General features: G+C 38.5%; 1 pseudogene; it reads left to right on the forward strand.

Annotated features, from left to right (window-relative positions):
* On the forward strand, nt 1-3,894 carry LOC137257537 (uncharacterized; annotated as a pseudogene).
* Nucleotides 3,895-18,812: the final 14,918 nt, after the last annotated feature.

The raw sequence follows: 18,812 nt of genomic DNA on the forward strand, positions 1-18,812 counted from the left end.
ATGCTCATCATCAGATGCATGGGAAGAATTGCTGGGGTCCGAATCATCTACATGAAATTCCGATGGACAGGGCTGTGGACTGGAAGTAGAAGTGTTAGGTACACCTATTGAAGGTTTGTTTTTCTTTACTGGAGGACCAATTTTTTTCTTCTGAGTGTTGTTTTTATGTTGATTTCATGATGTTTACATTTTTCTGTTTCAGCAGGTTTCCTCCAAGATATGGTGGTACATTTTTTTCGGTTTGGCGGTCACTGAATTGATTTTCCACTCCTCAAAGAACTTGTGTGCTCTCTGTGAAAATAATGATGGACTAGTAGCTGATGCATGTGATGATGAAGGTGGAATGCTGGCTGATGACTGCACCTCAAATTCTTTATTTTGAATTTGATTCTGATCTTGTACAGCAGTATAGATATTAGCCGGGTCCGGTGAGACCAGCATCACAGGATATGCATGATTGCAGAGAGGGAAGATGCCAGATTTTCTGAATGCTGATGTTTTGACAGTGCAGATAGCACTGTAATGGTATTTACATGTGTTATATTTGTGAATGAAACAAAAGTTAAATCTGTTTTTCCCATCTTTTACTTGCCCTACAGATAATTTATAACATTGGTAAATATGTTTTGAGGGATTGTAGACCCAGATATACCACACTTGTATTTTAGCAGACAGCTGTTGATGGTATGCTATTACCGTAGCAACTAATTTCATATATGACAACTTAAGGTGGTCCTTCACTGAAATTCTATTTGATAGGGAAAAACTGTACAATATTGTTTATTGTTGATCTATATATGTTAATATCTAATATAACTATACCACAGTAAATACTTTTATAACTATATATTCATTTTATAAAATGACAATACATGAAAAAAATCCAAAAATGGTGCATGAAAGTTTCAGTCTGATAATAATGCATGATTAACTGCATGAATGGTTTAGTAAAGAAATTGTAGTGGCTTCAATTGACATGGTATAAAGTAAGTATTAACTACATTTAATTAATTATCAAACAATTAATATGTAAACTTTTACTGATGTGATTTGGTAACAGAAAGGCACTGCACAATGGACAGTTGTCCTTTAGCCTTGGGTAGGGGGGGGTTTAATTATATGAACGTATGTTTCCTAGTCCGGGCAGGTAGCCCGGCACACGGAAGCTATCCCCATTTTTTTTAGTTCTTTTGAAAGAACTTCAATATTTATCATGTTTTGAAATCCAAGTGCAATGCATCATGATCAATTTAAATTGCATAGTTATTTTGTAACAAATATTTGTTGAGAAAAAAATTATTACTTAATTAGTAGTTTATTTACTTTGCCACTGAGATGTTAAATGTTATGTTCAAGGTCAACAACCTAATTGTTTTTAATTCCAGATGATGCTCAGCATAGAGGTGTCCTGTGTGGTGTTGATGGAGCTAATGTCAAACTGTCTTCAAAGGGACTATCATCTTTGATTGCAGTATCCATGAAACGTGAAGATAACATCCACACTCATATTTCCATGAATACTGACTACTTTGTCCATGAGAGTTGCAGAAAGACTTACACAGCAAACAAGAACATTTCCAAAGCTAAAGCTACCAACACCCAGTCAGCTTCCACATGTTAAACAACCAAAAGGTTTTGCGAACACTAGGCACAAATTTTGACTTTGATACTCACTGTTTAATTTCTGAAGAAATTGATTTTGTTAAAAGGTTGCCGTTATCATTGTTACACCTCTGCAGTAAGCAGAATTGAATATGCTGATAGTGTTGGAAAAACAAGCATCTTACAAGGTACACTGTTACAAGTTTGTAATCAGTGATCTGATGAGAAAGCAAAAGAAGTCAAAGCTAGGTTCGGAACATCGGGGGACATACGAGCTGTGGAGGCCAAGTATCACAGACCATGTTTGCAGAAGTTCTTGTCAGGACGTGGTAGAAGTGACACTAATACAAGAAATGAGGACACAGGTAACAGTATAGCTTTTTCCTCTTTTTGCAGCTGGTTATCCTTCCAACAGAACAGTCAGTTCACCATACAGGATTTGCAGAGCAATTTTCTTGCAGAAGATGTGGAACCTTACAGCATCAAACATCTGAAGCGCCGACCTCGGAAGTTGATGGAAGAGCACATGCGAAAGGTCACCACAGAAACTGCCTGGGAAAAACAACGACTGGAAGTTATTTCTCTTTGTAATGCATCAATGCAAGCTTCTGCTCCAAATCCGTATCTTTCACCTCTGATACTCTCCACAGGCCTTTTCATCCACCAAACAACAAGATCCAGAGTACTGCTTAATTTTTTTTGTCAAATCTTGGCGTTTCACTGTCTTATGACCAGGTAATGAATTTCGAGAAATCAGCTGTAGTGACTGAATCTGTTGAGGATCTTCCACCAGGAATCAAGGCAGCAGACCACGATGGTGGATTTTGCAAATGGGTGTCTGTAAACTTTCATTACAACGAAGACACTGTGACTGGACATAATTCAACTCATGTCATGGGTATAATTGCTTGCCAAACCCCTGCTTCAAAACAAACAATAATTGTCCAGCGCAAGAAGAACTCTTCTGCTGAAGTTGCATCTTTTGGTCATTTTGGTGATATAGTACAACCCTACAGGCAATCAGACAAAAACTTCATGTCCAAGATATCATTCCAGCAACTTGAACCAGTTGCCATTTTGGAGGAGTATATAAAGCTAGACATTTTATGGATGCTGTCAAATGGTCGTTTCCAAGTATCACTGAGCTGGCAAGGTTTCATGGCAGAAATCACAGATGGTGAATGTTTGTACTCTTCACTTTTGTATCATCCAATGATACCTCTTATCCCCCAAACATGCGATGGTTTTCATTGACAAACAAAGAGAGAAAGCTAAACAGTGTTGTGCAATGCTCACCTTAGAGCAAGCTCTTTATGCGAAGCCATACAGAATAAAAGAGAATAATCCCGTTCTCACAAGTTCTGCTTTGCATGTACTTCTATTGATGCATCAAGCAGATATTGCTGAAGAAGATCATGGAGCTGAATTTGGAGACAACTGTGATTGTTCAAACAGTCAGAATGAAACACTATAGAATGGTATTCAAAGAAGCCCAGAGGTGGACCAGATGTTCACAGAGCTTGAAGTCATGAACGAGCAGCTTATGCAACATGAGCAAACAATCACTGATGTTATAAACAGCAACACAATGAGAGATGTATTATCCAGATTACAAAGTGCAAAGCATAATTGCAAGAGTTAAGGACTGCAAGGCTGTGGTTAAACTTTCTTGACTTTGTGTCAGTTGTCTGTATGTTCATCAGAGCAGAGCGCATAGGGAACTGGCAACCTCATCTTAAAGTATCACAAGATATGCTACCCTGGTTTGAGGCTACAGGGCATAACAACTGTATTGCCGGCTGTATTTACAGGATTTCAAAAACCCATGTCTGCCTTGAACATCCTCTGAAAAATGGCCTTTTCACAGTCCATCGTAACAGCAAGTTTTTCTGGAGTGGTACTTCGAGTGATATGGCCATAGAACCATCTCTGATGAGGGCTGGAAAGACACAAGGGGGGATCATCAATATCACTCACAGGGACGGTGCAAGGACCAAGTGGCTGTTGTCAGCACATGTGACAGCTCAGTATTCCTTGAGAGCCTTGATGAAAACCACCAAAATTTCATGGTCAGAACAACATCATGAAATGAAAGTGGGACGAATCCATCAAGACTTTAATGGGATACAGACCACCCTTCTCTATTTCAGGACCCACAACCCATTTCAAGGTGGAGACAATTCAGAGCTTCGAAACATTGCCACAGGCCTGATTGCTGATGATAAAGGCAATGTAGACAAAGTTATTTGCATTGGTAATGCCATTCACGACAGTATTGCCGGGAAGAACTGATAGGAACAGTTTAAAGAGGTGTCAAGCTAATATCAACCATCATGTTCTGTAAAATATTAAACTGACCAAAAGCATGTTGACTGTGGATGTGACTTCTTGACTTAATTGAATTATGCTGCTCCTAAATTTCTTCAGTCTTTATGTGACTGCTAACAATTAAAAAGCAGGGACGAAATGTTGAAAGGTATGAAAGTATGTTCAAGGGGAGATAAGTCATATCTGACCCTGTCACTGATGACCTTAACCTAATTTCCTCAACAATTAGATCAAGTTTTCTTTTCACATATTACAGAATGTAGGGTGTTACCGAAACAGACAAATAATTACCATCATCCCTTTAAAGGCATGATGATAAGAGCTTTAAAAAATCGTTTATTCCTTTTTCAACTAACTTTGTCCCCCTAAATATGATGTTGAAAAACATAGTTGCCAGAGGTTGAGTTTTGTTGGGTTTGGTATGATGTAAGAAAATATGCTCATAATTCATTTTAATAGGAAATTTGTCTGTCATCGGAAATGTCTAAGTCTTTCAATATTTCTACTGGCTTAATTTATTGCGGGTCATTTTTGATGATGTCGGTTACACTGTGACGTAAAGCAAAAAAGTTCGATTGCGAGGGGGCAGACTGGAATGGCTCAGTGATGTCAACACATTGTGACGTATTGCAAAAAGTGCACATTATCGTCTGATGAAGTATTGTGAGTGAGTGAGTTCAGTTTTACACCGCACTCAGCAATATTCCAGCTATATGGCGGTGGTCTGTAAATAATGCAGTCTGGCAATCCAGTGACCAACAACATGAGCATCGATCTGCGCAGTTGGGAACTGATGGCATGTGTCAACCAAGTCAGCGAGCCTGACCACCCGATCCCGTTAGTCGCCTCTTACGACAAGCATAGTCGCCTTTTATGGCAAGCATGGGTTGCTGAAGGCCTATTCTACCCCGGGACCTTCACGGGTCGATAAAGTATTGTCGGCGCATTTGATCTTTCACCGAAGCATCTCACAAATTGTCGTAATGGCGGCTTTCTTTGATGTTGCATTTCTGTATCCGTTATTTTGTAGAAAACGTATAGACAGAGTTTCCATGAAATGGATTTAGTGTCCAAAATGGTTTTAAGAACTGAATTCATTATAACTAGGATCTACTTGTAAGTACAAATGAAACGGACAAGACACTAACGTCAAAGCTACCTACACCATTCCGCTAGTGATCAGATCGTACAATAAGATGCATTAGAAATATCAGGAAACACTCTTACTGTGTCCTGTTGCAATAAAATGTTTGCAAGGATAATTTATACCAATTTAAGGCCAAATATTAAGTTTGTTTTGATTTTAAAGGAATATTCCAGTGAGATTTCAAATTAATGCCTGCTAAAGATCGTGTAATAAAACAAATTCTCACCAAATTATGATTTATTCGGTCAACTACATCACACATAAACGTCTATCTGGATCAACACGGGAGCTACCATTTTTCCCTGAAAGTATGACGTCATCGACACACCACAAGAAATCAGTGTAATTAGTTTAGATTGTACGATGGAGTGATTATTCAACTGACACTCAACTGTATGTTTGCGCTGCGCACTTTTTCAAAGTAATATATTGTCTTTTTGAAAGTGAAACCCAGTTCTAAATTCGTACAGTCTGGCACTAACAGCAATGGAGTACAACTTAAGACCGTACATGTTTGAACCGCAGTTTGAGAAGTGAGTGAGTGAGTGAGTGAGTTAATGTTTAACGTCACATCGGCAATATTGCAGCCATATCGTGACGAGAACCAATAATAATATACCTAATAGAGAATGGTAAAAAACCTGTCAACGAAGGACAGTAAGACAACTAGACTATCACAGACAGACATGTAAAACTAGTAATTAATCTAAAAAAGTTAACTCTAGAGGACGACACAATATAAAAACAGGCTATAGACCACCAACAACTGAAGGAAGATCACCATACCAGGGTCCATGGGGACTTACAGTACCTTTGCTACCTGCATGGACCCTAGCTGGATTTACACCATCCTTTCAGCCGTTGGCGATTGTGCGAAAGTTTAGCCAAATTTTTAAAAGAACAAATATACTTCGTTTAAAATCGGGTAAGCAAAAATTAAACTGAGAAAAGTTTTGGGACTTACGTACCCTCTCAGGAGGACAATAATTTTACGATACTTTAACCCCCTTCGAGGATACAGCCACTAACAATACCAGTTGCTAATTTATACTACCGATAATTAAAATACATCTATCTACAACACAGTAATCAAAATTCAATCATGAAATCAATTTCTTTTAAAAAGCCAATAATTAAATGGACACTAACAGTGGTAAAAAGATCCTTAACGGTTTTGACATTGAAGTATTTACCCCTTGTGATGGAGAATTCAACACAGTCAAGCAAGATGTGCTTGACTGTGACTCTCTCATCACAAGGGATACAAAACGGAGGATCCTCACCTGTCAACAGGTATGCATGTGTATATCTCGTATGGCCAATACGACATCGTCGCATGATTACCTCCTCAAATCTGGACTGACAACCCAAGTAGGTATAACCAATGTAGGGTTTTATTTCATGTAGTTTATTTATACCCACTTGGGTGTCCCACTTCTTTTGCATCAGATCACGGATAAAAGATCTGATGCTAGCTTTATAATCTGAATATGGAATAAGAAGTGGTGTCACAGATTTGTTGAGTGCTGCCTTGGCAGCAAGATCAGCCATTGTGTTACCACAAATGCCTGCATGACCGGGTAACCATCAAAAGACGATATCGCATTGGCCAGTAGCAAGATCATTATACAATTCAATAATTTCTATTAAAAGTGGATGTTTACATGATAAGTTTTTAATAGCCTGAAGACAAGAAAGAGAGTCTGAGAAGATTATGTATTGTTTCCGTTTGGGATGTCTTTGAATGTATTTAAGAGCTGTTAATATGGCGTTAGCTTCCGCTGTGAAAATAGAACTGTTATCCGGTAATCTAGAAGATATTGTTCTGGATCCGATGACAGTGGCACAAGCTACTGCGCCACCATCCTTGGACCCATCTGTAAATAAGGATTTAAAATTGTCATATTTCTGTTTTACTTGATTATATTCTTGTTTATATTCTAATTCATTAGTTTCGGATTTTTTTAATGATGTTAATGTTAGGTCAACTTGTGGCCTAACCAACTGCCAAGGAGGAGAAGAAAGAAGACGGGAAGGAGATATACTTTCCAGCTCGATGCCGGCAGAAGAAATAAATGGTTTAATTCTGTGCCCCAGAGGAGGGACAAGAGAAGATTTCTTATTGTACAAATCCTCATAAAGAGGACCAAAAACGCAGTTATATGCAGGGTTAGACTGACTAGAATAGAGTTTTGTGACATATTGTAACGATAATTTTATGCGGCGCTGGTTTAATGATGGTTCATCAGCCTCTACATAAAGACTGGCAACAGGAGACGTACGGAAAGATCCAAGACACAGTCTCAGACCTTGATGGTGAATTGAGTCAAGTATTTTCAGGTTGCTTTTGCAGGCTCCACCATATACGATGGAGCCATAATCAAGTTTGGAACGGATTAGTGCCCTGTATAATTGAAGGAGAGTTTTCTGATCCCCTCCCCACTTAGTATTCGCAACAACTTTCAACAAGTCTAGGGCCTTCAGGCATTTATTTTTCAAATACTTTATGTGAGGTAAAAAGGTCAAGTGGTGATCAAAAATTACTCCTAGGAATTTAGCTTCCTTTACAACCTTTAAAGGTGTGCCATCTAAAACTAAGTCTGGGTCTCTGTGAGGTTTGTATTTCCTACAGAAGTGGATACAGTTTGTTTTTAACTTTGAAAATTTAAATCCATTTTCTAACGACCATTTATGAATTCTATTTAGACATAATTGTAACTGCCTTTCAATAGTATTCATATTTTTACCACGACATGAAATGTTAAAATCATCCACAAAAAGAGATCCATCAATAGAATCATTTAAAACCTTAGAGAGACTATCAATTTTAATGCTGAACAATGTGACAGATAAAATACTGCCTTGCGGGACACCCTGATCCTGATAATAATGATCAGACAGGGTAGATCCCACTCGGACTTGAAATTGCCTGTCAGTTAAAAACTCGGATATGAACTTAGGCAAATGGCCTCGTAATCCAAAATCATGCAAATCTTTTAAAATGCCATATTTCCATGTAGTGTCGTATGCCTTTTCAAGGTCAAAAAAGATGGACACTGCATGTTGATTATTGATAATTGCATTTTTCACAAATGACTCTAATCGAACTAAATGGTCAACGGTACTGCGATTTTTCCGAAATCCACATTGAATGTTAGATATTAAATGATTAGATTCCAAGTACCATGTTAGTCTGTTATTGACCATGCGTTCCATGGTTTTGCAAACGCAGCTTGTTAAGGATATAGGTCTGTAATTCGAAGGGTTAGTATGATCCCGACCCGGTTTTGGTATGGGAACAACAATTGCTTCACGCCATGATGGTGGAAAGTGTCCAGATGTCCAGATTTCATCAAATATGAATAGAAGAGTTTCCAAACATGGCTGGGGTAAGTGTTTCAGGAGCTGATAATGGATGTTATCAGAACCTGTAGCAGTATCATGAGCTTGCCCCAGGGCAGCATGGAGCTCATGAACAGAAAATAATTCGTTGTAATCTTCTCCATTATCCGAATTGAAATTAATAGGTTTCTTTTCCTGTTGTCTTTGATATTTTTGAAATTGGGGTACATAATTTGAAGAGGAAGAATGTTTAGCCAAAGTTTCACCAAGTTTGTTAGCAATGTCTGATTTATCAGTCAATATTTTGTCATCGTCTTTAAGATGGTGAATGCTAGATTTAGAACCCTTACCTTTGATTTTCTGGATCATGTTCCATACCTTATTCATTGGCGTACGTGAATTGATTCTAGATACATAATTTTGCCAAGACTGGCGTTTATGTTGTTTAAAGGTACGTCGCGCTTTAGCATTTAAGATTTTAAATTTGTTGAAATTATGGACCATAGGATGGCGACGAAAATAATTCTCCGCCCTTTTCCTTGCCTTCCTAGCTTGTTTGCAGTCGTTGTTGAACCATGGTTTACGGATGTGGGGAACCACAGAGGACTTCGGAATACACTCATCGGCTATAGTGGTTAGTGCGTCGGAAAAGCACTTGATAGGATCAGGAACACCATTAACAAGTTCAGGTAGAAGTTTTTCTCTACATAGCGTTTCGTATAAAGACCAGTTTGCTTTTGTAAAATTCCATCGTGATGATGGAGGAACATCAGTAGGGTTTACAGGTTGTAGAATGGTAGGGAAATGATCACTACCACAGAGGTCATCATGAACTGACCATTCAAATTCATTAAGCAGAGTGGGGTCTGTAAGTGACAAATCAAGTGAAGAGTATGTGCCAGTACCAGGATGTAAATATGTTTTAGAAGTATCATTCAAAATACACAAATCATTGGCGGACAAAAAGTCTTCCAAAATCTTTCCCCTACTGCTGGTATGCGTACTTCCCCAAAGGGGATTATGTGCGTTGAGATCGCCCATTATAATACAAGGCTTTGGGAGCTGGTCATAGAGTGTTTGAAGTTCATTTTGCTGAAGAGAATAAGATGGAGGAATGTAAAGAGAGCATAATGTGATAACAATGTGCATAGTGATACGAACAGCCACAGCTTGAAGAGGTGTTTTGAGAGAAACAGGACTGTGAATTATGCCTTGTTTGACCAATATTGAACTACCCCCGGTGGCCTTAGCCTTCGTAGGTGAAAGGAAATGATACGAATCATATTGTCTGATTTTCAACTGATCTGCACTTTTTAAATATGTTTCCTGTAAACAAAATGCCGATGGTTTCAGATCTTGTGATAACAATTGCAAATCACTGAAATTGTTCCAAAGTCCTCTGCAGTTCCACTGGATTACTGGTTGATAACCGTTCATGGTGGTTTAACTGGTGAACGAGATGATCGCTTACTCCCATGAGTAGAGACTGGAGGGCTGACCTCCATGTCCAAAGGTTCAAATCGGTTTTGAACCGAAGCAGGGCCTGAGGGAGAAGAATGCACTTCCAAGTTTTGTATGGCCCTAGCCTTTCTTCTCATTTGTTTCTTTTCTGTCTTCGACAATTGTAAGGGAGTTTCTCTTGTAACATTGTCTGATTCTGAGTGTTGTGTCAGTTGGACATCTGTTTGTGTTTCGGTTACTGATGTGTCTGCTTCAGAAGAAACTTGTTCCAGAATGATCTGATCATCATTCACCCAACTGATCGACGTTTGGCATTGAGTAGAAACTCTGGAAGGTTTGACAACAGGTAGAGGAGGAGAGGAAACTACAGCTGAGTAAGTAATAGACGAAGTCTGAGATGAAACAGAAACTAACCGTTTTGCTTCGTGATAAGAAACATTGTTTGTATGTTTAATTTTCAGTATTTTGTATTCTCGTTCAAAGACAGGGCAAGATTTAGATGAGGCTGCATGCTCCCCGCCACAGTTGACACAACTGTATGATTCATTTGTGCATTCAGAACTTTCATGAGTGCCACCGCAACGGTAGCAAACAGAACTCTTTGCCTGACAAGACTTCGCACCATGCCCAAACCTTTGACATTTGTAACATCTGAGTGGATTAGGCACGTATACGTCCACTGCAATGTTGAAGTAGCCAGCTTTAATAGACTTTGGAATGGTCGGACAGTTAAATGTAAACAGGTAGGTATTTGTTTGTATTATATTGTTGTCTTGCTTTTTGGTAAAACGCTTCACAGCTGTAACACCTTGGGTTCTGAGTTCAGCTACAATTTCCTCCTCACTCATAAACGAAAGACATTTCGCCCGATCTCGAACGATTCCTCTACTTGAGTTCAATGTTCTGTGCACTGAGACGACAACCTGTGTATTAACAAACTGCTTAAGACCGAGCAGATTGACAGATTGTTGCCTCCGAGCACATTCAACTAACAATGAACCATTTCGAAGGCAGGTGACATTTTTCACTTCTCCGCAGGCACCTTCAATACCCTTGGAGATAGCAAATGGGTTGAGTTTCAGTGGGGTACCGTCAGCAGAAGCAACAACGATAAACCTAGGCCAAGAATCAGATTTTTCAGTCGATATTTCATCATCAGAATCAACATGTCGACGTTTGTCAGTTTGAGAAGGGTGAGAGCAGCTAGAACACATGATGATCAATCTAGTGAAAGCGACTCAAATACCGATTCCGCCAATCATGATCGTACCAGAAATACAACATGGTGTGAGTGTGAGTGCGAGGCAATGCCAACGTCGATGTGCCAATGTTGTCAGGAAATACCCATGTCTCCATGATAAAATCATTCAAAATACTTGCATAACCAATCACTGTGATTTTCCCACCGTATGTTTTCCTCAACCGGTGCTACTTATGAGCTACATCCAATTCATGATGTTCCTGATGATCTCTCTAACCGTTATGTTTTCCAGAGATATTCCCCTCAGGTCTTACTATGTATGGGATTTCAAAACAGGTTTTGAAAATTTGTTTTAAACTGATATTAAAATGAAAAGGGATGTTGTCTTTCTTTCAGATATTCTTACATACACTTTGGTAAATTTCATTATTTTTTAATCGTGAATTTTTTAATTATTAATATCTGTACACATTACAATTGTTGTAATTGAGCAATGATGCCAAAATCCTTGGCCAAGATGTACTTTCTTCACACGAGGGAGCACATCATACTTTGATCCTTAACACAACATCATGGAATATGATTCATATTTTTCTATAATAATTTAACACATAAAATTACGTGGTGACTTTATCACATATTATATAAATAATGAAGGCATGCAAACAAAATCACACCTGAACATCAATAATCTATATTTCTCTGTTGACATTTTATTGGTGTGCAGATACCAAGGTTCACCCTAGCCATTAAAAATGATTTTCATTTAGGGAGTCATTTGGCTTTTGTTGGGAGTCGTTTACGTTACCGAAGTGATGTAAGAATAACTGACTTTTTTTTAAAAATATCATGCAGTCACGACCTTCCATTCTGGTGTATGTAATGCTTAATTAAATTTTAATAAATAAAGAAAGGGTAACCAAAGACTGTTGATTCTTTAATTGCTCATGTTCTTGTTCAATCACCTCAATATCACTGAATTCGCACTTACACCATGACTTAAATTACAGTCAGAGTTACACCACACAGAGTTACTGTCGTCTCTGCTTTCTTTGGAATAGTCTGACATCTGCATCATAGTCAAACTCCGTTGGTGTTGGACCTTGTAACTTGATGAACATCAGTCTTTTTAAACGACTTGGATTAAGTCTGTTTCTAGCTTGCTTTTTCAGGGCATTATGGACAGAGAACCCCTCTCACTTGGGGCTGAAGATACTGGAATGATTGACGCAATTTCTGCAAGAACAACAAAGTCAGGGAAAATGTCTTTTTTATCTCTAATGACACTCCTGGACACCTCCTTGAACCCACAAACTCCCTTAAATGCACTGACATGGTGCTTGAACATCAGAAAATGGTTAAGTGCCCTATCTCTGACAACATGATCTGAAAAATGCTCCAACAATACATTTAGCTGTGCTTCACCATGCTGATATAAATCTACTTGTGATCCTGGATATCTGTCCGGGTTGAACACTTTGTCAAAACATTCCAGTACATGAAGATCATCCTGGGGAAAACGATAACTTATCTTCTCCAGTAAACTGTTAATGTATCTGTCTCTGAGTTCAATAAGCCTATCCCCTCAGCTGTTGGTTGTCTTTTATTGCTACTCCTTTAATAATAGTTGTGTTCTCAACAGGTACATCACCAAGATCCTGAAGAATTTTGTCAACGATATGTGACCCATGCTTCATAGTCTGAAGTGTGCCCTTGGTAGGGTCTACACATGATCTAACATCTGCTAGATTAACACTGTCCTTTCGGAATGTTAAGCTGAGGATGCTAACGATGACAAGAACATCAACCAGTAAGGCTTCAGTTAGCAGGAATTGAGATGAAGCCATAAACTTGTGCAGTGCAACAGCCTTTGGATCCTGTCTGGAATTAACATTTTCTAGGCACATGACAATCACATCAAAATGTTCAAGAATCATTTTAACAGCTGACTCGACTGACAGCCACTTCACTGATGTCGGCTTTTTAACCTGCTCCCTATGTCCATGAAGTATGTCTTGCAATTGTCCCAGCTCCTCATATTTCACATTTGAATCTGCAAAGTACCTGTAGAAACTCTGTCATGTATGGCAAATCCTTGCCAGCCTGTGATGCAGCCAAGTTCAGCCGATGGGCAGCACAGTGAACTTGCACTAATGCAGGATTTCTCTGCCTTAATTTAGCTCCCAAACCATTCAATCTGCCAGTCATCACAGATGCTCCGTCTGTTCCTAGTCCTGATATTTTGTAAAGATTGCTGTTGTCTTCATCTATTAGTGATTTTTTGTGTCGAAAATCCAACAAAGCTGTCTCAGTTCCTGCTGCTGTGCAGTCAGTAACAAGCTCGTTACCAGAGAAACTCACCTGCACAACCCCTGTCTCAGGATCAACATAACGTACATAAATTGCAAGTTTCAGCAAGCATTACTCCGAAGAAAGGACTGTTTTTTATAGCTTCAATTTGTTCATTTTCAATGAGATGAAACAGACAGTCTTCCATTTCCTCGACCACTTCGTGCTTATGATAAAAGTACTGACAGTTACACTATTGAGCACTTGCAGTTCCATGAAATCTGTAAATATATCAGCAGGAATATTTTTCTTAGCCATAACGTAAACAGTACGAAGTTGTTTGATGCGTCCCTCGGTCTGTGCAGTATGCTGCCTGGGGTCTACTTCAACAGCCTTGCGAGCAGTCGTTTGAAAATGTTTTTGCATTTCTAGTATTTTTAAGGAATCAGTGTGGTCTTTTGTTCCCTGGTGTCTTGTCAGGGTGGAGTTCTGAAAGTTCGTGCACCCATAAGTGAATGGATTTTTTCGACTGGCTGTATTGCAAACATCGCACTTTATACAGTTGTTTTCATACACTAACCACGTGAATTGTTTTAGCCATTCTTCACGAAAGCAACGAACTAACTTGGCACGTTTTTGACTGGAACATTCACTTAACTTGTGATCTTCTGCTTCTCCCCACCCGTGAAGGTCCCGGGGTAGAATAGGCCTTCAGCAACCCATGCTTGCCATAAAAGGTGACTATGCTTGTCGTAAGAGGCGACTAACGGGATCGGGTGGTCAGACTAGCTGACTTGGTTGACACATGTCATCGGTTCCCCATTGCGCAGATCGATGCTCATGTTGTTGATCACTGGATTGACTGGTCCAGACTCGATTATTTACAGACCGTCGCCATATAGCTGGAATATTGCTAAGTGCGACGTAAAACTAAACTCACTCACTCACTCACTCTGCTTCTCCCGATCCCAAGGTATCTTCACTAACACTGATATTCAGGAATGACCCAAGTTTTACTTGTTTTTTTAACATTTTAGCAGTCGAAGTCTGCAAAACAACTCCACGCTAACAGCCACTGGCGACAATTCACAATATGGAGTAATGACTGGTCAAATTTGATCATCGAAGGATTTGAAGATAGAAAATACGACAGAGGAAATCACAGAGAGTTAAAAACAGTAATTGTTTAATAATAGGTGTAATGAGGTAGACATTTCATTGCGTCAAGAGTGACGCAACAGGGAAATATTTGTGCGTATTTTATGGAATTTACGAGTCAAATACGCAGGTTTTTCTGCTTCAGGGCAAACCCTGAGATACTCATATGGAAAAACATGGAGCAAACGTTTATACTTATCAATCCCTAATTGCACTGACAAATAGGTGTGCAACATGGAAACCAACATTGTTGGATTGGTAAACTGCAGGATTCTGTTCAATATTAATGGGACACACCTGTTACCTATTTCAGACTGTCGAGGCTTATGGCATATAGGAACTTTATGTCAAGGGCTCATAGTGGGCAGAAACTTGGTAAAGGAGAGAGGAAGGTGATACCTGCTTGTGTGATCAGAAAAATTAGAGCGAACTTCCCAGGACAACAATACACAGGCTTTAAAAAAAGTTAATGAAGCCATGCATCTTCAGGAGTGAAATGAACATGAGTTCCTGATTCTTGAAATTCACAAGCAATGATTTTGATTTTATCAAAATACATTATGGCTGGATAGAAGTAGATAGTTGCCTGTGTTGTGTGTAAATATATGGCATTTATTAAGAAAGAGATAACTGACAACCACATAAAGTTGATGTCAATTCAAAGTATCAGTTTTGCGATAACAATGATTTCATGACATCTTAATATAAACTGTAAAATGAGATCAAGTGAACACTCAACTAATGTCTTTCCAGACTCATCACGAAGTACATTAATAAGAGCTGAACACACAAGTTACATGTCGTACATTACTCACCAAACTCAGCACAATATTATCAGTTTATCAATTAACAAATGTCCTTTAATCCTGTTTATAAATCACATTGCAGGGGCATGAAGTATCCTTACCACAGTACTCCTCAAAGTTCAGAACAATAATACCACGAAAAGTGAACCATTTACACATCTGAGAATACTTATGTAGCTGTTATTACCATTATGTCCACAGAACACTCAACAAATGTCCTCCAGTTCTGTACATCAAGCTAATTGCAGGAGTCATTAGTTATACCTTTCAATATATAAAATTATACGAAAGCTCAACAAATGCCTTTCCATACTTATCACACCAGAGTACAATAATAACAGATGAACAGTCTACAAATGTTTGTACATACTCGCTACACCTGAGTACAATATCACATATACACTCAACAAGTGTATTTCCATACTCATCACACTGAAGTACAATAATATCAGATGAATAGTCTACAAATGTCTTTCCATAATTGTCACACCAGAGTACAATACGAATGTTCAACAAATGTCTTTTCATAATCATCACACCAGAGTACAATAATATCGGACGAATGGTCAACATATGTGTTTCCATACCCGTCATAAAATAATATCACTTAACAACCTCAACAGTATTCAGCATAGTTTAGCATTCACTCAATCTTGATATGTGTCTCTTCAAAAGTTCTTCTTTACTTGGCTTTGGTGTCTTCGCAATGTTACGTGCCTTTGCTTCAGCCCTGACTTTTCCCTTTTCATCATTTTTGCGACGCTTCAGAAACTTCCATCATCATATCTTTGAGGTTCGAATAACTCTTGAGCTCTGAAATTGGTTTGATTACCCAGTCACTGCAATGCTTACTGCAAGCAACTCTAACTCCATCTGGATTGATGAACGTTACAACATCAGAAGAGCTTTCCTCAAGAGAGGATGACAAAGCTTCTGTATGAACAATGGTATGCTTGTTATGATCGAGGACAGCCAGCTGGGTTCTTCCTGTCATCGGTTTCTTATCGAAGTCCTGTCTCTTGGGGCAATACGTCTTGAGGAGGGAGTGGTATACCTCTAGACGACCTGTTAGCAAAAACAATTGCTCAGCCTTCTGATGTCCTCGAGAAATTTCCGGTTCATCATGATTTCTTCTAGATCTCTGTGGGCAGGAGAGTTCAGAGTCTGCCACTTCTTCCTTGCAACTTTGTCTTCTGAAAGACTCTCATGACAACACGATGTTACCAATCCTGGCCCATCCCACTCATAAATATTGACAATGTGGTAGCGCAGAGATTCCCATCGGGCAACCAGTAGATCAGCATCTCCCATACATGAAGCCGCACACCAAAAAAGATGAGTACATATTGATTGCACCCATGGAGCAAGGGCAGAATACTTTTTATAGCAACATCTATCTTTCAACTTCTTGCGCAAAGTGTTTGCCATGTAATAAGGATCCAACTGGTGACTAATGTGCAAAGGAGCATACTTTTCACTCATAAGCTTTCTTACAGACACATGCCGGTCAGTGTACACATCAGATATTGAAACATGCATTCTAGTCCCAGACTCTGTGCATCCAATCAGCCTGTCAAGCACCTTTCAAATCCATTTTTTCCATACCACCAGAACGTTCTGCTTCTGTCACCTCTACAACGTCAAGAATCTTGAGTGAGCTGTGATCAATCATGGTGTAGTTGCAGTATCTAGCACTATACCCTGGTGAATCACATCTCCAATCACCTGACACTTGAACCGTTGAGTTTTGTAGTTTTGACAGCACGGATACTTGCTCTGTCTTCCAAAAATCTTCACTAACAGGCAATAGATAATCTATCTGAGTGTCATAAAAGGTACTTTTACCAACAAATTTTAGATTCATCAATGAAGCAACATCAGCAACATGTTTGTATGTTTGTTCAGTGAACAATATACTGGCAGACAGCATCACATTTCCAGCAGACACATGATCATTCAAAAGTGGTTGTGACCTCCCATACAAGACCTCATGACCTCCTGTACAAAATAGTTTGGCTGTGATCATACTACCAAAAAAAGATTTCTTGATTTCATCAACAGAATATGAGCAGTATTTACAAGGAATACGGTACACAACTTCATCCAGTGCATCTGAAAATATTATATATGTATCTTGAGAGAGGATATTTGAAATAGGATGTATTTCAGATTCTGCTTCTGCTTCAAGAATAACCTGTAATTAGTAAATATAGTACACAATATCATACGTTGTGAATGGTCTCAGGCTAAGAAGGTAATCAAGTACAATGAAGAGACAGATGGTTGAACATGAAGAGGTACATCAAAGTAAAGGAAATGTTTTTTATGGCTCATTATTTACCATCAACAGCATCAATTATCAATGATTCAACACCTATATATATATATATATATATATATATATATATATAGAGAGAGAGAGAGAGAGAGGGAGAGATAAAAAATATAAGGCAGCCTGTAGAAGGCCTTGATTAGTAAAGCATAATATCTAAAAGTATTGTTTTACCAAGAGAAATATATCATAGCACTGTGTAATTATACTCAGAGGTTTTGCTTTCAAAATGCAAAATATGTATGTAATCAACACAAATGACCCTCATGAACCTATTCATGGAAAGAGGTGAAATACACATGCCAGACTCTTGTGATCTCCAGCTCCAAAAACTATGACAGCAAAACAAAATAAGAATATACATATCCATTGGGATAATCGATTATCAGATTTTGCAATCGATTATTGCATCTGGAAAGAACCAATCAGTCATTGATTATAATCGATCATCGGAACATCACTATCAGATATATTCATTTTTTATGATAAATGGAGAATGATTATGGATGATAAATAAAATTGCATCATGATGTCTTCTCATATCATATACTATGGACACTCGTATATTTGATATAAAAGGCTCTGGCAAGATTCTCAAATTGTACGAGATTTAAACCAAATACAACAGACAAAACTTTAATGTTGCCATGGTTGGAACGTCTCTTCTTGGGGCCACGATCTGATGATATCTGCTGAAACACGTTTCCATAACTTATGCATAATGTTCTTCACATAAAGGATTACACTGTTCACTGTTTATGTAAGAAGTGTGGGTAGTCTTTATGAAAGCTATGAGGGTGGAAATAAATTCTGAAAATGTTGGAAATACTTAAAGAAACAAACATGGAGGCATGGTTTCCATAATACTAATGAACAATTTAAAAAAATAAGTACATGCTCCTTTGACTTCCTGCTCTTTGTGGTGGCTGGTGAGCTGATGACAGTGCTGATAACCTCAAAAAGTAAAGAATTACGTAAGTATGTAACCGATGTAAGTTGTGGTGAATTACGATCACCCTTGCATTGTTTTGTAACTTACATTCTGGTCAATGAACAACAATACATTTAGTATAACATATGCCAACTCACACATGTACTTTCATTTAAAAAGCTCAGTCGTCGATGCTTATAAGTGAAAAAATGTCA

This window comes from Haliotis asinina, chromosome 12 (assembly GCF_037392515.1).
Source record: "Haliotis asinina isolate JCU_RB_2024 chromosome 12, JCU_Hal_asi_v2, whole genome shotgun sequence".
Lineage (NCBI taxonomy): Eukaryota > Metazoa > Mollusca > Gastropoda > Lepetellida > Haliotidae > Haliotis > Haliotis asinina.